This window comes from Cryptomeria japonica, chromosome 9 (assembly GCF_030272615.1).
Source record: "Cryptomeria japonica chromosome 9, Sugi_1.0, whole genome shotgun sequence".
Classification (NCBI taxonomy): domain Eukaryota; kingdom Viridiplantae; phylum Streptophyta; class Pinopsida; order Cupressales; family Cupressaceae; genus Cryptomeria; species Cryptomeria japonica.
In genome coordinates this window covers 530,038,255-530,060,965 of record NC_081413.1, presented here as the reverse complement: position 1 = coordinate 530,060,965, position 22,711 = coordinate 530,038,255, and positions in this window count along the sequence as shown.

Below are 22,711 nucleotides of genomic sequence, written 5' to 3'. Positions count from 1 at the left end.
TACTAATACCAGTTAAAAGTTAACCTCTTCCAACTTATAGATCGATTTTCCTCCATTTGCTTCTTTGATGATCTCCATTGAATCTCCAAGTTGGTGCCATGCCATTCCTACATATATCAATTGTCTACATATACCAGTTAGACACCCTCAAAACCGATTAAACTTCACTATACATATAATACCAGTTTTGCAATACAAAGACTTAGGAGTAATACCGGTTTGTCTTCTAAGATGACTAAGACAATGTGAACATATGTGTGTGTATACATGTGCCATCAATGACAACACATGAAGTCATATAATACAATCATCATCAAGCCAACAGTTCTTAGGCATCACACTTGGAAGCATTATCTCTTGGAGTTAATAAATTTTAGATGATTGGATTAGAATATAGAATGTTGAAAAATGAAGCTATAGTAAGTCTATGAGAGAAATGGTGATGTCAAGTTAGGTTACGAAATCATGAAAATATTTGTATCATGAGCTTTATCAACTATTGATTCATGACTTAACTAAAGAAGTACAATATTGATCTTTTTATATTGATACTTAACTAGTGGCATTATTATATTTGTATAGACTATTGGCATAAAATTTGTTGGGTGTGCATTATATAAGGTCAAAGTTAGAAAAATATTTTTTCAAGAGGCAAGGAATTTCAGGTAGACAACACACTTCGGTGGTTCTATATGCGGGTATGAGAGATAGTGTAGTTCTATACAAGGTCATGAGGTTTTAAGGTGTCTTGTGCCACTCCCTCTATTCTTTGTTGTTCTACTTGGGCATGTAAAGTGGGTAGATAGTGATTATGAGTGTTTTATAGATGGTTTGTGCATTGGGCATTGGTGTTTCTTTACTTTTTGGGTGAGTTTTTTTTTTCTTTTGAAGTTCTCTTTGTGTTTTGACTTTTGTTGGTTGTACAAATTCCTCTAGGGGCCTAGGGGACCCTCCTTACTCATTTAATAATGTTATTATCAATGGAGAATCTTCATCATCTAGACAAGTGAATGTGGTGAAATTTATATTATAACTTGTAGAGGAATCCAATAATCACTCTTAAGGGTTGCATTCAAAACCCAATGGGTGCATAGAAAGAAGAAAAAGTCAACCATTGGAGGTGATAAACCCAGATGCATTTATTGATGTTGTTTTCTATTTTCTAGAACATGCTCTAATTGCATATTCGTGGGAGTTCACATCTCTTTGTCTTTTTTGAGGATTAGGTCCATAACAATTAGAATCAAGAAGGAGATATAGAAATTATGCCCTGGGAGAAAATGGTTTTCTTGTGTGTGGTGTTTTCTTAGTTAGCAATTCAAAATATGGTCTTGGAAGGTAGTCCCTATTTTCATAATCAAGTGAGGATTTTAATAAGACCATGGCATCTCGAGTTTAATTCTATGAAAGAGCCTTCATCAAATATTCCTATTTCAATTTGGCTTCCTCATATTCTAAAGGAATTATAAAAATAGGATATTGTTGGATATTGGCTGCTATATTATCATTGATGTCAACATATGTGGAGATTGTTGATGAGGAGATTGTTGGAAAGTTTTCTTATAATGTATTCTTCTATGTATTCCAGTATTGCAATTTGATTGGATGAGTTGGTTTAGCCTGTGTGTTGCAGTTGAGCTTATGTAGTTTAGAGGGTTCCTGGTATGTTGTTTGTAGATGGTTCGTCCCATTTGCAGAGGTATACATGATTTTATGATTGAGTTATGAGATCTGGTATTGGGGATGTTATGCAGTTGTTCATGTTATTTGGTATTCTAGTTTGTACTTTGTATTGCTCTGGAATTGTTATATCTTAAGTTGCATATGTTTGGTATGTGTTTTGGATGTTGATGTGTGTCCTCAATTAGATTGGTTCATGATTTGGAGATCCACAAGCAAATATTTCAGGTTGACAATTAGTTATGTTAATGTTCTTGAGCTCAGATAGAGAGATGATGATGATTCTGGTAATCCAAGTTGTTGTGGTTATTGTGATGCAATTCATGTTTCTTGTGAATATCTAGAGATTGTGTTCTATGCATATTAGTGGTCCGAATTGATTATTATGCAAGTTATTGAATGTTTTCATTGTCCGATGATGTTCTTTGTGTTATGTGACATTATTGGTGGTTGTAGCGTGTTGCAGATGATCAAGATGTAATTGTTGGAGGTGTTGCATGGTTGCAGTATTGATTGGGGTCTAGACTATGTCTTAACCGATATTGTTTTGGTCCACATGTATTGTTATAGCTTGTGAGGATATTATTTTGTAACTTGTATTGAGGGTTTAGCCGACCTTAAAATTGAGGTTGAGGGTTTGTATAAATAAATGTAATAATCATGCAATATATATGTTTGTGAGTGTGTGCATTGTATTTGCGAGTGTATGATCGAGTTGTATGTACAAACAAGCGGTTTGATCTTTCAAAAGTGTGAAGGAGAAAAGAAGTGTTGCAGGGCAGAGTGTGTGCTTAACCGAAACTGTACTCAAGCATATGGAGATGCTATTTTCATAGTTCATGTGATCCAAATTGTAGTCCGAATATTTTTTTAAGTCGGTGAGACTTCTTGTAAGGTAGTGAGCCTTCCCTTAAGGTTGTAGCCTTTTTACATTTCTTATTTTGAGCAGTGAGCTCTAGGTAGTGTGCCTTAATGCATGTGCATTCCCCATTGTAATAATCACATTTACTCCTAACAAGGTATTATCTCATTGTGGGTAGGTTCCAACCATGGGTTTTCCCTTAATTGGGTTTTCCACATCAAAAACCTTGGTGTTATGTGTGTTATTGATGTGGTGTTGTTTCATGCTTTAATTGCTAATTATCAGATCTATTTTGTGGTTTAAGTTGCAGTAAGTTTTTTGTACAAATTGATTCACCCCCCTTCTCAGTTTGTTGCATTGTTTCCAATAATTGGTATCAGAACTAGATCCTTCGGAAGAAGCTTGACCACTTGAGGAGATCCGGGATGGAAACCTTTTCTTTTAAGAAGCATAGTCTGAGATTTGATGGAACAAACTACACTCTTTGGAAGAGTTGGATGCAATGTCATTTGAGATGTATTAGAGAAGAGTACTCGAAGATTACTAAGAATGTATATAATATTCTGCAGAATAGTCCTACTACTCCTGATGAGATAAAGGAAGCATAATTCAATATTAGAGCCAAGGAAGCATTGATGAGTGACTTGTCAGATTCTAAAATGACTAATGTGATGGACTTAGAGATCACTCATGAGATCTAGGTAAAATTGGAGAGCTTGGATGAAGTTGATAGTCATGTGAAGATTGCTAAGTTGCAGAGCCTGAAGGGTAAATATGAGAACTTGAAGATGAGTGAAGATGATAAAATTACCTCTTTTATGCAAAAAGTGAATGAGTTGTGTGTGGAATCAAATGTGCTGGTGGAATTTTGGAAGAGTCTGAGATTATTTCTAAAGTGTTGACATCCTTGCCTCCTACTTACAAACATAAATCTATTGGTACTGATGAGATCCAAACTGTGAAAAATGTGACAAGAGACATGTTGATTGTACAACTTGCTACTTTTAAGCTGAGTGAGTTTGGAGACTCTCTTCCTAAGACTAAATCTGCATTCAAAACTACTATTTCTTGGAAGCAGAGATATGATCTAGGAGAAAGTTCTACAAGAGTATCTAGATATGAGAAAGAGATGGAAGATGAAGAAAGAGAGATTGAAGAGCTTGAAGCACTTATTGCTAGAAGATTGCCTAAAGGTGCCAGTAAGTATGAAGGGAAGTTACCTCTTAAAGGTTTTTCATGTAATAAGATAGGACATTTTGCATCAAGGTGTTTGGAAATAGATAGAAATCCTAAGAATACATTTAAGTCATATAAGCCTAAATATCAGAAGAAGTGTTATTATGTTGTTGATGAAGGTGTGACAGGTGATGAGTCGAATAAGGGTAATTCAGGAGATGAATTTGTGTTCATTTCTATCAAGGAAGATGATCCTATAACTACAAATACTACTAGTTGCACTAATGAAGATAAAACTTTAGCTGCTAAAGTTGAGGAGAAAGATGAAGGGGTAATTAACAATGGTTTCTCTCATCATATGACAAGTGATAAGAGTAAATTTGTAAACTTGGAAAGGTATGATTGTGGCATAGTAAGATTTGGTGATAACAAATCTTGTGTAATCCATGGTAGAGATTCTATTTCTCTTGATGGTAAGCATAATACTGATGATGTGTTGTATGTTGAAGGTTTAAAGCATAATATTTTGAGTGTTGGTCAAATGGTTGATAAGGGATATAACTTGCGATTCAAGAATGACAAATGTGTGATCTTGAGTAGCTCTAGAATTGAGATTACATCAGGGACAAAGACTAAAGGTAATATCTTTCACTTGAATGTTGATGGTAAAAGTTGTTTCATTGCTCAAATTGATGAAAGTTAGTGATGGCATAAAAGGATGTGTTATGTAAATTTTGATTGCATTGTTAAAATAAGTTCTACTCAAGCAGTGAGAGATCTACCGAAGTTAATAAAGCCTTCTAATCCGATATGTAAGGAATGTCAATTAGGGAAGTAGATAAGAGTTACTTATAAGAGAAAATAGTATAATTCTAATGGATTGTTGAATCTTGTGCATATTGATTTGTGTGGTCCTTCTAGAGTGAGAAGCTTGCAGGGTGACAGGTATTTCATGTTGCTGATTGATAACTATTGAAGGATGATGTGGGTTACCTTCTTAAGGGAGAAGTTTGAAGCATTGGAGAAGTTCAAGATTTTCAAAGCTAGAGTTTAAACTAAGACTGGATTGAAGCTAAAGTGTGTGAGATCTGGTAGAGGTGGAAAATTCTCTTCTAGTGAGTTTAATGCATATTTTGAAGAGAATGGAGTTAAGAGACAGTTATCTGCTCCTAGGAAACCATAGCAGAACGGTGTTGTGGAGAGAAAGAATAGAAAAGTTCAAGAAGCTATTAGAACTATGATGATTGAAGGAAATGTTTTGCATGTATTTTGGAGAGAAGTTGTGAGTACTACAGTATATACTCTTAACCAGTTAAATGTCAAAGGTGATACTGGTAAGACTCCTTATGAGAAATGGTTTGGTCATTCTCCTCCTATTAGATATTTCAAAAAATTTGGTAGTAAATACTATATCAAAAGAGATGAAGATCTTGGAAATTTTGATGCCAGATGTGATGAAGGAATATTTCTTGGTTATTCTACTAAAAGTAAGGCCTACCAGTGTTATAATAAAAGATTAAGAAAGATGGTTGAAAGTGCTAATGTGAAGGTTGATGAAGGTAATGTGAGATATATTAGACCTTGTGGATATGATTTTGATGATCAGGATGCTAATTCAAATAAAGGAAAGCTAGTGTAGACCCAAAATCAAGTTCAGATTGCTCCAAAAAAGTCTGAGAGTGAAGATGCAGATGCTAGTGCAGAAGTAAGAATTCAAGAACCTGAAATTCAAGAAAATCCTAAAACCCCTAGGTATGTGAGGTTGAATCATTCAGAAAATCAGATTATTGGTGATAAGAATAAAGGTGTGATGAGTAGGAGAAGACTTGTTGAAGAAATTTGTTTGATTTCTAAGATTGAACCTAAGAATGTTGATGAAGCACACAAAGATGAAAATTGGATTAAAGCTATGGAAGAAGAATTGAATCAGATTGAGAAAAATAATACATGGATTATTGTTCCTAGACCTAAGGATAAAAATGTAATTGGAACTAAATGGGCATTCCAGAATAAGTTGAATGAATGGGTTGAAGTTGTCCAAATAAAAGCTATACTTGTTTGTACGGGTTATTCTCATATGGAAGGAATTGACTATGAGGAGACCTTTGCTCTCATTGCTAGAATTGAAGTTGTTAGATTATTTATTACCTATGTTGCTCGCAAATATTTCAAGGTTTATCAAATGGATGTCAAATCAACCTTTCTTAAATGGTGAATTGGAAGAAGAAATCTACATTTAAGCAACCATATGGATTTCAGCTGATAGATTGATAGGATAAGATTTGTCGGTTGAAGAAAGCATTGTATGGATCGAAGCAAGCCCCTAGAGCCTAGTATGCCAAATTCGATAAGTATTTGATGAAGCATGGATTCAATAAAGCTACTACTGATAGTAATTTTTATTTCAAGATTGATTAGAATAATATCTTGATTATTCAAGTTTTTGTTGATGACATCATCTTTGGAGGAAATGATTGTCTATGTAAGAAATTTGCTGAAGAAATGTAGAATGAATTTGAGATGTCTATGATTGGTGAAATGAAATTATTTATGGGATTGAAAATTAATTAGTTGGACAAAGGTATTTTCATATCACGGTCTAAATATGTGAAGGAATTGTCGAAGAAATTTGGTCTTGAAGATTCTAAACCTATTGGTACACCTATGGTGATCGGATGTAAGCTGACAAAAGATGATGACTCTCTAAAAGTTAATCAGATTAGATATAGATCTATGATTGGTGGTTTGTTGTATTTGACTCAGACTAGACCTAATATAATGAATGTTGTGTGTCATGTTGCTAGATTTCAAGTTGATCCTAAGGAATCTCATGTTACTGCTATAAAAAGGATATTCAGATATTTGAAAGGAACAATTAATTTTGATTTGTGATATTCTAAGAATGGTGACTTTACTTTGAGTGCTTTTACAAATGTTGATTGGGCAGGTGATGTTGATGACCAGAAAAGTACTACAGGTGGTGCAGTCTTTTGGGAAAAGCAGTTGGTTTCTTGGGCAAGTAAGAAGCAGAATGCTATTTCCTTATCCACTGCAGAAGCTGAATACATTGTTGTTGCTTGCAATTGTACTCGGGTAATTTGGATGAAGCAGATATTGAAGGACATAGGAGTTATTTATGATGAGCCTATTTCTATGTGTTGTGATAATTCAAGTGTTATCAATATCTCATAGAATCTGGTGTTGCATTCCAAGACAAAGCATATATCAATCAAGTTTCCTTTCTTGAAAGAGAAGGTGAATGAGAAAGAAGTCAGATTGGAGTATGTATCTACAAAAGAACAGATAGCAGATATCTTTACGAAGCCTTTGCCTAAAGATACTTTTGATTATCTCAAAGGGAAGTTAGGGGTGATTGCCCCTCCTAATGAGAACTAAGGAGCATGGATTTGCATCAGTCTGATGAACTTCACAGAGATATCTTATGCTTCAGATTGATGAGTACGGCTACTACTTAGGGGGAGTAGTCAGTGTTGGTGGTTCAGATGTTCAGATTTATGAAGCTAATTTAGAAGGATAAAATTATGATTCCCAAGCTTGTCATTGATGTCAAAGGGAGAGACAAGCATGTGAAAAACTTTGTAAGAGATTAGAGCATTTTGAGATTTGAATTGTTTGTCAAAGGGGGAGTTGATCCTTATGCTTTGAGGGAGATTGCTGAGAGTTGATTTCTTTCTTTATATTGATTTTTTTTCATAATCATATGTTGCCATCAATGCCAAAGGGGGAGATTGTTGGATATTGGTTGATATGTTGTCATTGATGTCAACATATGTGGAGATTGTTGATGAGGAGATTGTTGGAAAGTTTTGTTAATGTATTCTTCTATGTATTCTAGTATTGCAATTTGATTGGATAAATTGGTTTAGCCTGTGTGTTATAGTTGAGTTGATGTGGTTTAAAGGGTTCCTAGTATATTTTTTGTAGATCGTCCATTCCCATTTGTAGAGGTCTGCATGATGTTATAATCAAGTTATGAGATCTGGTATTGGGGATGTTATGCAGTTGTTCATGTTATTCGGTATTCTAGTTTGTGCTTCGTATTGTTCCAAAATTTATATATCTTTAGTTGCGGATGTTTGAAATATGTTCTGGATGTTGATGTGTGTCCTCAGCTTGATTGTTCATGATTTGGAAATCCAAAAGAAAATTTTTAAGGTTGATAATCAATTATGTTGATGTTCTTGAGCTCCAGTAGAGAGATGATGATGATTCTGGTAATCCGAGTTGTTGTGGTCATTGTGATGCAATTCATCTTGCTTCTGAATATCTCTAGATTGTGTTCTATGCATATTGGTGGTCCGCATTGATTATTATGCGCGTTATTGAAGATTTTCCTTGTCCAGTGATTTTTCATGTTATACAACTTTCTTGGTGGTTGTAGCATGTTGCGGACTATCGATGCATAAATGTTGGAGGTGTTGTGTGGTTGTAGTATTGATTTGGGTCCATACTATTTCTTAGCTGACATTGTTTTGCTCTGCATGTATTGTTATAGCATGTGAAGATATTATTTTGTAACTTGTATTAAGGGTTTAGCCGACCTTGAAATTGAGGTTGAGGGTTTGTATAAATAAATGTAATAATCATGCAATATGTATGTCTATGATTGTCTGCATTGTATCTATGAGTGTATGATCGATTTGTATGTGAAAACAAGAGATTTGATCTTTCAGAAGTGTGAAGGAGAAGAGAAGTGTTGTAGGTCGAACTGTGTGCTTAACCAAAACTGTACTCAAGTTTATGGAGATGCTATTTTCATAGTTCATGTGATCCGAAATGTAATCTGAATGTTTTGTAAGTTAGTGAGACTTCCTGTAAGGCATTTGTAATACCCTAAAAATGGTCATCTAAACCATAGGCCCCTAATCTCGACAACATCACCAAGGTGCTAACCAAAGGCAATTAAATCAATCTTGAGCACAATATTAATTATTTAGTCATCAAATATCACATGGCAAGTCAATTACTCAATATTAATTAAATATTTATTTAATTAATTGAATCATTCCAAGAATATCGTTTTTGATCAATTATCCTATTTAATTTATTAAATATCCTAGCATATTTAATTAATTAATAAATTTGCCATTTAACCATGCAAAAGGAATTAATTTATTACAAAAGAGGAATTAATTACAAAGCAAGAGTTGAATTGAAAATAAAATAAAAGAATTGAATTGAGAGAGAAATCAAACTTGAGATATTATTTCTTTTTCTAAATTTAGAACTTGAAATCAGAAAAGCAATTAATTGAATTATTGAATTATTCTGTAAAATTGGAACTCAAAGCTTTTTAGAAAAAGAAGTTCAGCTGCATTGAAAAGACTCTTTTCTTGAATAAATAAAAGAATTGTCTATTTTTATCAAAAATGCATGGAATTAATTTAATATTATTTTCTAATGCAACTTGAACTTCTTATCTGAATGCATTTCAATTAAACTATAATTGGAATCTATCTCAAGGTTAACTGAACCTGATTTCTCAATTATTTCAATTAATCCTAAATTGATCTTTTTCATCATCTCTCTTGTAATTGTCTATAAATTCATCCTTCAACTCTCATTCCAATTCACCCCAAATATTTTTGAGAACACGCTTGGAGATTTATTATTATTATGCTGATTTTTGCTCTGAGTCATTGAATACATTGTGCTTTTTTAGATTATTTGCATCCATTATTGCTTGAATCCATTATTGCTTGAATTCATTATTGCTTGAATTATTCATTCATCTTGCATCCATATAGTTAATATCATGCTCATATAGATTAAATCCTTCGTCTTGGTGTAGTCTAGTCACTGGTATTGCTTATAAAAATCTGAAAGCAATCTTATACTCGCATCTTTTAGAAGGCAATTAGTCGCTTTGTTATGGTTTATTAATCATTGATTATTTATTTACTAACCATACATGTAATGAATTAATTGAAGTGTTGTGTTTGCAGCTACAGACCCTTTTTCACACACACATCTCTGGCACCCACTATGGGGCAGAAGACTACATTTTTCGGCCTCCAAGACTGACTTTTTTATTTTGTGATTTTTCAGATTTTTTGACTTTTCAGATTTTCGTCCATACAGTCTCTGCGTTATATCATTTTTTGACTTTTCGAATTTTCATCCATACAACCTCTACGTCATCTCGTACAACATTTTTCACTGGTTGAAATGACAAACTGTAGGTGTCGTACAAACAAGAATTCTGTATCGTATGAAATGGAATTTTGCATCTTACGAGAAGAAACCTTGTATCATCTGATCTGGTAAACTCTGTCATACAACTCTGTATTTTTTTGGTTTAAAAGACAAAAAAAAAAAAAAAAAAGCAAATTTCACGATTTTGGTTTTCTGTTCAAATTGATTATTCTGACGACTAACCCTAGTAGTTTATCTATCTGTCTTAGAATTTTTCACAGCCTAATCAGTTTTTGCAAAATGTTTGTCGAAGAATATGCTTGTCGCACAAAGACAATATGACTACTGATTCATTGTCTTTGTAGGTTGCCTAAGGGGAATCGACTAAACATCGTGCATTCTTTAAATTCAGTTTTAGGAACCTAACTTGCTATCTGGTTAAAGAACAAATCTGTATTTTGTGTTTTTAGAAAATTCTGAGAGGTAGGAGAGTATGCTCTTGTCTTTTTCTAGACAATCAGAAATCCAGACCCTTGAGGCTTTTTCTTTGTTTGAGATTTGTACATCTTTAGCAGGCCTACCCTCCCGAGGGGTTGAAAAACTCTTAAAGCCATTACGGCCGGTGTGAGGGGAATGACCTAAGTGGGAACGGCTAAACGCCAAGTACTCAAACCCACTATAAAATAAACATGATTTGATGAAAATCAAGTCAACGACAGTGCTCAAGAATAGCTCTCCTCAGTACCTTCGGGTATATTAAACCTTGGTTTTCAAGGCTGGGAGACCTCTTAATTGAGTTTATACCTCGACGCACTGAATGAATCCCTTACTAGTTCCAATTAAAATTAGAAGCTACCCGATTCACCTCCAAGAAGGGGGATAATCTTTGTGCAAGAGAGATAGTAACTCTCCTAAGATACTTGTCATTTTGTGCCCCCATTAGTGTTTGGAGTCGGATAATACAGCATTGAGAATCCATTGTGTGAGACTTAGCGGCCGTATTCTGATTAGCTATTGGGTGTGTACCTAAGTCTGCAAGCAAAGGTTTTCTTCTCTCACCAAATTTCGTAGGGTTTGCATGTTGTGATTGGAGTTACTATTCATATTACATGGTTTTTGTGTTTTCATCCCTAAAATAAAAGCTGAAATACCAAAATTGGAGAAGACAAGAAACAACTCAGTGATCAGAAACTCTGTTCGTGTCAGAACTAGTCCATCCTAAGTCAAAACTCTGTCCATATCAGAACTAATCCATCCTAAGTCAAAACTCTGTCCAAAACTAGTCTATCCTAGTCAAAAATCAATCCATCTCAGAATTTATCATACTCAACTATCAAAAAACTCAAAATTTAAGTCTCTGCCCTATTAACAATCATACAAATCTAATCATTTATCGTCCTATTCCATATCCTGTATCGTACGATTCTGATAATCTATCATTCAAGCTCAATCCTCTGTCATACAAAACCTAGTAGTTTGTCGCCTGAACCTAAATCTTGTGTCGTACAAAACAAAACTGCACTGAATCTTTTGTCATTCTGGACATACCCATTTGTTGTATGGTACTAGGTAGCAACTCGTATGAAATAGAACTATTGTCATCCTGGAACTATTAAATTATCATCCAGCTCAGTAAATCCTATCATACGAATCTCTGGTTTTAACAGTACAGAGTAGTCAAAACTTGCCTAAACTAGTCTACAATGAACACAATACTGGTTATCATCATCCTAACCATAAACAGATCAAAGCATTGTACCCCTACCATTTGTATTGCACGATTTGGTCGGTCATCTTTCAGCTAGTTCAATCAACTACCTATGAAACTTAACTCACTTAGATAACGTCTTACACAAGATAGATCGTTCCTGAAACCAAACCAAATCTTAGTCACTACTCTTGAATCAACCTAGATAAACGTCTTATATAGGATAGATCTTTCCTGAAACCAGACTAAATCTTAGTTGCTTCTCTCAAACAATACATTAACTGAGAAACTAGCTCTAAAATTGATCTTGACCTCTGCATCATAAACAGCTTTAGGTCACACTAATCCATAAAAATGCCTCCTCAAACCAGGAGTTCTCACAAGAAAGAGGCCAAAGGAAAAGGACAAACCTTCACATATCAAGATAACCCATACTACATGAAGGACCCACTCACTGACAAGCCTTTGTCATTAGGAGTACCATTTTTTGATGAATCTAAATCTCCCACTATACATGAGATGAAATACAATGATAGAGACAACCTTAGTGTTCACAAAACTGATAATGATTCCTCATCAAGTGAAGCTGAAGAAGACACGGAACCTCTAGAAAAAGAAATTTGTGACTGTCAAAAGGATAAAGACTTCTGAAAAATGATGAAAGCTATCCTAACTCGAGAAAAGGAAGACTATTTCTTAGAATTAGCAAAACAAGACACTCGTTACTAAAAAAGAAGAATCACCTATACTCGCAGTACATAGACGATTACAAGCCTTACAGACTGAGATCATAGAACTGAAGAATAAGGATAAGTCCCCAAAACAATATTCTCTAGAGACAATATGCCCTTTTCCATTTGACAAAAATCTATACATGCCTCCATTCCCTTCAAGAGTTGAGATCCCAAAATTTGACAAATATGATGGTACCTCAGATCCTCAAGATCATGTCAAGGAATTTTGTGCTGCCTGTATGGAGTTCATGCATGATCAAATGTATCTCATGCACCTTTTCCCGAGGAGTTTGGGAGGACAAGCCATGGAATGGTTCTCAACTCTACCTAAAGGAATAAAAATGTTTGAAGAACTAATCCAACTATTCTTACAACAATACTCATAAAACATTCAACATCCTATGACTATGATCAAGCTTTGCAATACTAAACAAAAAACAGGGGAGCCTTTCCTTACTTTCCTCCAACGTTGGAGAAATATATTTTCTAGGTATTCACGACCTATCCTGGATTCTGAGAAAATGGATATATTTGTCAACAACTTGGTCCCAGAATTAAAATATAGCATCCAAATGCAAATACATCCATCATTTAACAAAATGGTAGATAATGTTATTCGAATGGAAGATGTGCTCATAAAGAAGGGGGATATCACGCCTTGGAAAGAAACACAACCAGGATCTAGCTCTAAAGAGAAAAACAAGTATTAGAAGTATGACAAAGACAACATAAATAATGTTGTTAATGATGGAGTAGTAGACACTGTTAAAACTAACTCAAAGCCCATGATATTCAACTTGGCTAGTGGCACACAAGCACTTAAAGTTGTTGAAGCTGCATTGGAAAATCCTCCAAAGAAAACAAAAGAATGGTTTAGAAGCCTTGGCTTTCCAAACCTAAGCATGATTTCACTCCTCTCGAAGAATCATATGAATCTTCTTTCAAAACTCTGTTGGCAAACAACCTGATAATGCTACTAGATAACTCCAGACCATGTGATCTAGAAATCAAACCAAAATGGTGGAGAGAAAATGAGCATTGCGACTTCCATCGGAATAAAGGTCATAACACAAACAATTGCATGAAGCTCAAACATGAGATTCAAGATCTTATAGAGGCTGGTAAAATTGTTGTCAGGAATCACCCAACCAATGTTAATCACAAAGCTTTTAAAGACCCTTTCCCTATTTAAGAACAAGGTGATTCTTCAAAGACTAAAGGAGGTGCCAAAGTAAATTATACTTATACCAGCAATGACAATGCCATCAACATGATTGAGACTTCCCAATCAGAATATTGCAATGTGATTATAGTCCAAGATAAACTAAATTAATCACGATATGCAAGAGCTCTGACCTTTTCTCAAAAGAAAGTCACTCTCCAAGGAGCTAGTTCTTCCAACCTGGCTCAAGCAACATCAAACCCACCAGCCTTGTCAAACAAACAAAAAGAATCAATGTTGGACAAATTTAAAAGGTTAACTTCATCATCATCTTCTGGATATAGCATTGTTGAATAGTTGAAAAGGACAAATGCTCAAATCTCAATCTTTGAATTGCAAAAACTCTCGTCTGCTCACAAAGAGATCCTAGACAAAGCATTCCTCACCACTAACATTCCAAAAGATTTAGACATTGATCGGTTTCAATCCATGGTGGGGCATCTAACCTCACCTCACTATCTGACCTTATCTAAAGAAGATGACAACTCACTAAATCATCCACATAACCAGCCATTGCATATTGAAGCCATGATCCATAAACACAGAGTCAAACGTGTTTTGATAGATGGAGGCACGGGGTTGAATATCTGTACTTACAGTCTTCTTACACAACTAGGATTCTTTGAAAATGTCATTGATCCTGGCAAGAAAATAACAATAAAAGCCTATGATGAAGAAGAAAGGACCTCTAAAGGTATGGTATCATTACCTATCAGAGTGGGACCTGTAGAAAGAGATATCCTTTTTTAGGTACTTGATATTCCTTTGTCATACAATATCTTACTGGGCAAGCCGTGGATTCATGAGATGAAGGCAGTTCCATCAACATACCGTCAATGCTTAAAATTTCCTTATAATGGAACAGAAGTCAATATTCCTACTGATACAAATGTTACTTGTAATGCATTAATAAAGGTGCTGATACTTTTGTGCCTCATAGTAGGGCAACCTCTACAAGTGAAAATCCAGAAGCTCTGATGAAAGAATTGGAAAAGAAATTGTAGATTACAAATACCGGCATGGATGCCTATAAGATAGAACCGATACTTTCATTAGTCTCTCTCCCTCCATCACCAAAACAATTGTGCAAACCATTAGAGGCTATGAGAACACAAACTTCAGCTATGAATATCATATATGATGGTCTTTTTGTATAGTCTTCTACCTCCCTGGCGGATGAAATAGAAGAGGATGTTGTTCTTAACTGGCTCTTTAAGGAAGATAGTCAAAATGAGGAGGTACGACATTGTGATATTTCCTCAAGCCAATATGGTCCTGGCTACAAGATGATTCAATGCATGGGATATTCAGGTACTGGTCCCATGGGTAAACATCAAGAGGGTATTACTGAACCAATTCAGCTACAAACAAAATCTACAAATGATAAGGCTGGACTGGGGTACAATCCGAAAAAGACATCAGACCAAAAACATGTTTCTGAGTCTAAGTGGGAGAAAAGGATATCGCCTTCAACATTACAGGAAGCAAACGCTCAGCAAACAAAAACAAAGTGTAGAAAAGAGAAAGAAGACTCATCAGTCAAGAAAGAAGAAATAGTCAGTGCTCAAGCTCTGATGGTGTCAGCTACAATAATACAAGAAGTTGAGGTCCCAGAGGATATAAGAGATGAAGTAGTAAGAATCAGAGAATTGTTTGCACCACTGAAAGTTCCAGTCACATACACTGGTAGGCAGCAAGTAGACAATTCAGAGACTGACTCAAACGAGTATGAATGAGGTCTTGATCACCTCTCAGATACATCCATTATAGAAACTCTAGAAGAGTCTATTGGTATCATAGATGATACTCAAGAGCTGATGGGCATAAAACTAGAGAAGGAAATATGAGAAATTAGACAAAAGGGACAAACAAACTATGAATAAGGACTAAAGGAAGGAAGAATACCATAAATATTTTCATCTATGTACCCCTATACTAAGACAAAACAAGTCAGGTATAGCACTACACAAGAAGAGTTGGAAGCTATAGAACAAGAACCAGTTATCAGTCCAGAAGAAGCTAAATGGAGTAGATGATAGCGAATCACAGAAACATCAAGATCATGTCAACAGGTATGTCAAATACAAATGACAAATGAGCCACAACATGAAGGAACTTGCAGCATTAAAGATGATGGTGTTGATACCATACATATGCTCACTAAATCACTTGAAGAAGACTCGAAAAATTCATCCGATGACTCTGGTAACACAGACAACAGTCCTAATTTTGACAATATCTAATCAGCATCAAAATCTGAATCATCTGATGTAAATAATGAAAATCTATCTACTGATATTATTGCTATCAAACCACGATATGACATCTAGTCTGGCGTAGGGAAAGACGCTACAAGTATGTCTATTGGATTAGATCAACTAAATATTAATGTGAACTTTAATAATCATGTTCTTACTCTTCCTGGTCTCGAAACACTTATGCAGGGTATCCTTCTAGAACTTGACTTTTCGATCCGCAGTTGTGATGACAATACCATGAACACTTTCGAACCTATCCAACATTTATCCTTACTACATCAAAAACTAATTAACTGTACTTTACAGAACTAGCCCATGACTATACCTACTTTTGCCAATGACTATACGTTAGCCTGTTATCTCAACCCAGTTGAACCTACGGACTCTTCCACCAGTGAACATGGTGAAAACATGACTGAAGTGGATATCAAGTATCTTAGTCACAAAAATAGGAAAAATTAAAGTAAAATATCTGATGGCGAAAACCACATTGTGGCGGTGTCATAATCTAAAAAAGAGAAAATAAAGGACGTACCTAAGGGTGAAAACCTCTCTGAGGCGCCTAAAGGTGAGGTACTTGATATACTACCAAGTCATTTCCAAGAAAGGTCTTCCATATTGATTGAGCTAACTCAGCTAGTGAACATTGGGAGTCAAGAGACACCACACATCATTCATGTAGCTCAATCTCTATTAGTAGAAGAATTGAAGAGTTTCACTCATCTATTCTCAGAAAAGAAAATAAACTTTGCGTGGACACTCTGATATGCCAGGCTTGGATCCTAATCTCATTATGCACCATCTTTCTATCACACCGGGAGTTAAACCAATCAAGCAAAAACTCTATAAGATGCACCCTCACGTGGCACTACTAATCAAAGCTGAGTTAGAAAAACTGCTAAAAGCTAGGTTCATCCGAGCTATAGATTATGTTGAATGGATTTCAAACATAATACCTGTATCAAAGGCAGATAAATCTATTAGATTTTGCACAGACTTCAGAGATCTCAACAAAGCTTGTCCGAAGGATGACTTTCCATTACCAACTATTGATATGATAGTCGACATGACTACTGGGTATGAAATATACTCACTAATGGATGGATTCTCTGGATATAATCAAATCAAAATAGCTCCTGGAGATCAAGAAAAGACAGCTTTCACCTGTGCATGGAGAACCTTTTGCTGGAATGTCATGCCATTTGGGCTAAAGAATGCAGGAGCAACCTATCAAAGAGCAGTCACTACTATTTTTCATGACATGATGCACAAGAATATGGAAGATTATGTTGATGACACTTTAGTAAAGACTATGAAGAGATCAACACATATTCAAGAGCTAGGTCCTATACTAGATAGAATTGAAAAGTTCAAACTCTGGTTAAATCCAAAAAAGTGTGCATTTGGAGTGACATCTGGTAAACTACTTGGCTATATCATTTCAAAGAAGGGAATCCAGGTTGATCCTGAGAAGGTTTGAGTTATAATGGAAATGCCGCCTCCGAAGAACATCAGTCAAATGAGAAGTCTATGGGGACATCTTCAATCCATCAGACGCTTCATTTATTAGCTAGCAGACAAAGCTCAACCTTTCACAAAAGTATTGAGGAAAGGAGTAATATACAAATGGGATCAGGAATGTGAACAACACCTTCAGCAGATCAAAGAGTACCTGTCTAATCCACCAATATTGATGTCATTGATTCAGGGTAAAACACTAATCTTATACATATCAGCAACTGATTCATCACTGGAGGCACTTCTGGCACAACAGGATGACAATAAAAAGGAGTGAGCCATCTATTACATCAACAAAACATTGGTATCATATGAAATTAACTACAGTATAATAGAAAAAGCATGCTTGGCATTAGTCTTTGCATCACAAAAACTAAGAGACTACATGTTAGCACATTCAGTCAAGCTGGTGGCTAAAATTGATCTGCTCAAATATCTTATCAATAAAGCAACACTTACAGGAAGATTGGCGAAATGGGTCATGATCCTTACAGAGTTTGACATTGAATATGTGGAATGCCAATCCAAAAAAGGATAGGTAATTGTTGATCAACTTGTTGAAGCTCCACTTGAAGACACTCAACCGCTACATATAGAGTTTCCAGATGAATCAATAATGCATCTTACTCAACAACCCTAGAAGATGTTCTTTGATGGATCTTTCACCCAAAATGGTTCTGGTGTTGGAATACTATTTATTACTCCTCAGAAGTATTTAATCCTAAAGTCTTATAAGATTCTACTCCCTTGCACAAACAACATTGTAGAATATGAAGCTTTGGTGAATGGGATCAAGCTACCTATTGAATGGAAGGTTGCAGAATTACACATTTATGGAGATTCTCAACTGATCATAAATCAAATCAATGATACATATCAGACTCGAGATGAAAAATTGATGCCTTATAAGAGAATGGTTGATGATCTTAAGAAGTATTTTGCTTTTGTATCATTCCAACAGATTCATAGATCCGTAAATAGAGCAGTAGATGCTATGGCCACCTTGGCATCTATACCTGAGTTACAAGAGTCCAATTTTCGCTTTGAATTCTCGGTGGAAGAGTTACATTACCTGGCCTATGATTATCCTGAGACCCAAATAGTCTGTTCTATTATTGGACATGACTCATCTTGATATAGTCACATCTACTCTTATCTATGAGACCAAATTATCCCTGAAAAATATTACCCGTAATGAGAAAAGAAACCTAGCTCGAAATGCTTCATGGTATATTATCATTGCTAATGGTTTATTTAGATGAGGTTTGGATGGTACATTGCTTAGGTGTCTAGAAACTGAAGAATCTAAACATGCGTTATCAGAAGTTCATGAAGGTATTTGTGGATCTCATTTGAATGATCTTACATTAGCTCGAAAACTATTACTATTTGGCTACTACTGGCCAGACATGGAGAAAGATGCTATTAAATTTTTTAAGACTTGTGAGAAATGTCAGCTACATGGAAATCTCATACATGCTCCAGCAAGGGATCTTATACCCTTCACTACACATTGGCCTTTTCAGCAATGGGCCTTTGATCTCATTGGTCAGATATATCCTGCTTCATCTAACAAACATAAATTCATCATAACTGCCACTGAGTATTTCACCAAGTGGGTAGAAGTGGTTCCGCTCATCAAAGCAACCAGTAAACAAGTTGCCTTGTTCATCCTAAACTATATCATCTGCATGTATGGGATACCTTCATCCATCGTGACTGATAATGGAGGATAGTTCAAGAATAAAGATCTAGATGAGCTTTGTGAGAAATTCAAAATAAAACAGCAATGGTCATCAGTATGTTACCCTCAAGGTAATGGACAAGCCGAGGCATCTAACAAAAACCTATTGACTATCTTGCACAAAATAGTGAATAAATCTTGAAAGGATTGGCATTTGCAGCTCAATCCTACACTATGGGCTTACAGAACAAGTATCAGAACACCTACCAAGGCTACACCTTTCTTTTTGGTGTATGGGTCCAAAGCAGTATTACCTATTGAATTAGAAATACCATCTCTAAGAGTTTCATTGCAAGGTCTTGTTACTGATGAAGATCATAGAATATCTAGATTGTAAGAACTCGAATTGTTGGATGAGCGTCAACAAGTGGCATTGATCATCTCAGAGTGTATCAGAAGAGAATGTCCAGAGGATATAATAAGAAAGTTAGACAAAGATAATTTCAGGTTGGTGACCTCGTTTAGAGAGAAAATCTTAAAAATCAGCAGTTTCGAGACAATAAAGGGAAGTTTGAACCCAACTGGCTGGGTCCCTACATTGTTACTGCAATCTTCAGCTATAGTGCCTATCAACTCTCAAACTCGAAAGGAGAACAACTTCGTGAACCTATTAACATCATCCACTTGAAGAAATCCTTCACTTAGCATTCTCTGCTCCAACAACATGTATAGCTAAAAAAAAATCATAAAATCATAAAATCAAAAAAATTATAAAAATAAATAAATATATATATATATATATATATAAATAAAGAGGGAAAATGCCCTAGTGAAAACCTGGTAAACAGGCACCTTGATAAAAAAAAAAAATTAATCTCTGCCAAGTAGGTGAAAACCTGGCAAACAGGCGCCTCTTGTACTCAAGCACTCCATCTATCAACGCAATGTTGGCATTCCCACTTTCCTGCATCTTTGCTTTCGCTTGTACATATTTTATTCGCTTTTGTGACATCCTAGTTCGTTGAAACCCTCATGGCTTGAAACTGATCAACTTTCCAGTCTTAGGGTAATCGAATGAGCAATTTATGTATCCTAAGCAATATCAACCAAGTCATCTTTCAGTCAGTGAAACCTGGTCGTCCACTCCGAGTCAGTCACCTATCACCTGACTACTGAAGAGTTTTTATCACTGAGTAAACAAGCAAAACAACATAATGGAAAACAATCATTAAACAGTTTGAGCTATGAATGAAAATTTATTTTGTGTGTTGTCTTTTATATTAGATTTCGATTATTGTCCCTCTGAGTAACTCGAGGAAGTCTATTGTGACTAAGAGGAGCAAGGATTGGGGGCATAATACTTTCTTTGTTTTCTGCTTGTAGGAATGATCCCAATGATCTGGAAACATAAAATTAGTTGGGTGTCTGTGATAAGAGCCTTCACATCAAGGTGAAATCACCTCACATACCTCGACTCCGCTTATTTGAATGCTATAGGGAGGTCCCCTTCATTTCTTTGTCTGTTTTGAGGGAATTTCTTTATGATGCAATTTGGGTCCCTGCGAAATCTATCCAAGGATATGAACAAAAAAAGGGTCATTGTGGACAAGATAATAAATATTGCACATTGAAAAAGAAAGGAACTCTAACCTGCCTATGTGTTTGTTATGCTTGGTAATGAATCTTAAGCATCTTAAATCCAATGACTAGGTTTAGGTTGCATTTTGCATATCATTTTGCATTTCATTCTCTATTTTGTGAATTTAGAGTGATTTCAATGTGATAATAATGATCTCTTAATTTTATGAGAGCTGGAAGCATCATCATTTCTTGCGCTAAGTGGTCTATTTTTCATCATTTCTCCGATCGAGTACTTGTGTTTTGAGATGCCAACTGCATACATAAACATCTTATGTAGATTCATACAATTCATATTACTCATTCGCATTCATCTTATTGCATAGAAAAATGAAAAAATTGCATTACTCATTACTCGTTTTCATTCATTTATTTGCATATGAAAAGAAACAAAAATGGACATCCATAATCATTTGCATTACATACTGGAAAGATATGCATACATATAGAATAGAGCATATAAAAAGCATCGCATAAATGAATCAACACAAGTACAATGAACTCAAATCAATTTCATATATATATATATATATATATATATATATATATCGTATAAAGTCTCAGATTACAAAATGATGTCAAATGACATATACAAACTCCCATCAGAGTAAGAATCATATAGGCTAAAAAAAATGGGTATGTCTACAAAAAAATATCAGAGCTACAAAATGTACATCTATCTCTCAGCCTCTCCCTCATCGCTTGGTGGAGGAGGTGGAGCCTGTTGACCGGGATCCTGACGAGGTGCCCGAGCTCCCTCTGACCATGCCATGTACTGCGAGTAGGGGACAACCTATTGTTCAACTAGAACTGCTACGTTGTACGATGCACCATAGTATGCTGCCCTACTCATCTAGTGAAGGTCTCCTATCATAAAGCCTCTATCTCTGCTCTCATCTTTGCAATATGATGATCATGCTCATCCCTAAGCTCTGCTAGTTGTCGGTCTTGCTCTGCCAGCTGAGTCTGAGCCACTGTCAACTGTGACTGCATCTCCACAAGATGTTCTCTCATCAACCATCCCGTGTCAGTCCCCTGCTCTCTTGCAGGCTCTCCACCCCCATCTCCACCTCCAACTCCACCCTACTCCTCCCTCCGTTGTCAGACATGTCTCGGTGCTACTCTCCCCTCCTCAGTTCTACCCAACCTCACACCTACACGCCCTAGGGATCCACCCTCACCCCTCTACTGTCCAACCTGAGCTGGAACCCTGTTGCTACTAGCCCCAGGATCACCACCTGCCCACCTCAGAGCCTCGACTCTCTGTCCCTATCTCTGGCCCTATCTCTATCCCTATACGGGGGCATCATCCTCAATCTCCTCAATCTGAGGATCCTGCTCAGCTGGATCTGTCAACCTAGGGAATGGATGCTGCTAGAACCAATCCTTGTACTAGGGTAATACCCCCGCATCCACAACATCATCCATATAATACCATCTCAAGCATTGTAAACCAGTCAGCTCTTGCATGCTCAAGGCATAGGATAACCTTGGTGACCATCCCCACCTCTCCTCATCAGCATACCGTGCATACACTATATACTCCTGCGAGATCCCCTGAGGCTTGCCATACTGCCTCATCACTCGAGAAACTACAAATCACTCCACTATAGTCTGTGATCTGCCAATAAGGGGGTGCATAACAAATAGATCTCTAAATACTAGTCGCCAGTCATCCCATGGCTCTAAGCCCCTATAAGGTCTCCATACCATGGCTATCAGGTCATCCAACTGTCATCGCCAAAAGTCGGTCTTGCCCAGATGGGGTTGTGTAACATAACCTGCATACCTATATACAATCGGCTACCCAAGCTCTTTGCTATCATCAATAATCGGCTGACAAACTGGGAGGTGCTCCCAAGCCCAAACCTGTAAAATCAAAACACCTGTAGCCATGCTCTTGCCCTCCTTGTATACAACCTCATGCATCTCGTGATACATGTGGACTAATATGCAAGAACCCCAGCCAAACCTTTGAGGGGTCTCCATCAATCTCTCTAGCATCCTGCCCCATCCACACTAGAATCCCTTTTGTCCTCTATCCGGCATCAGAATATAGCTGATAAACCCTACTA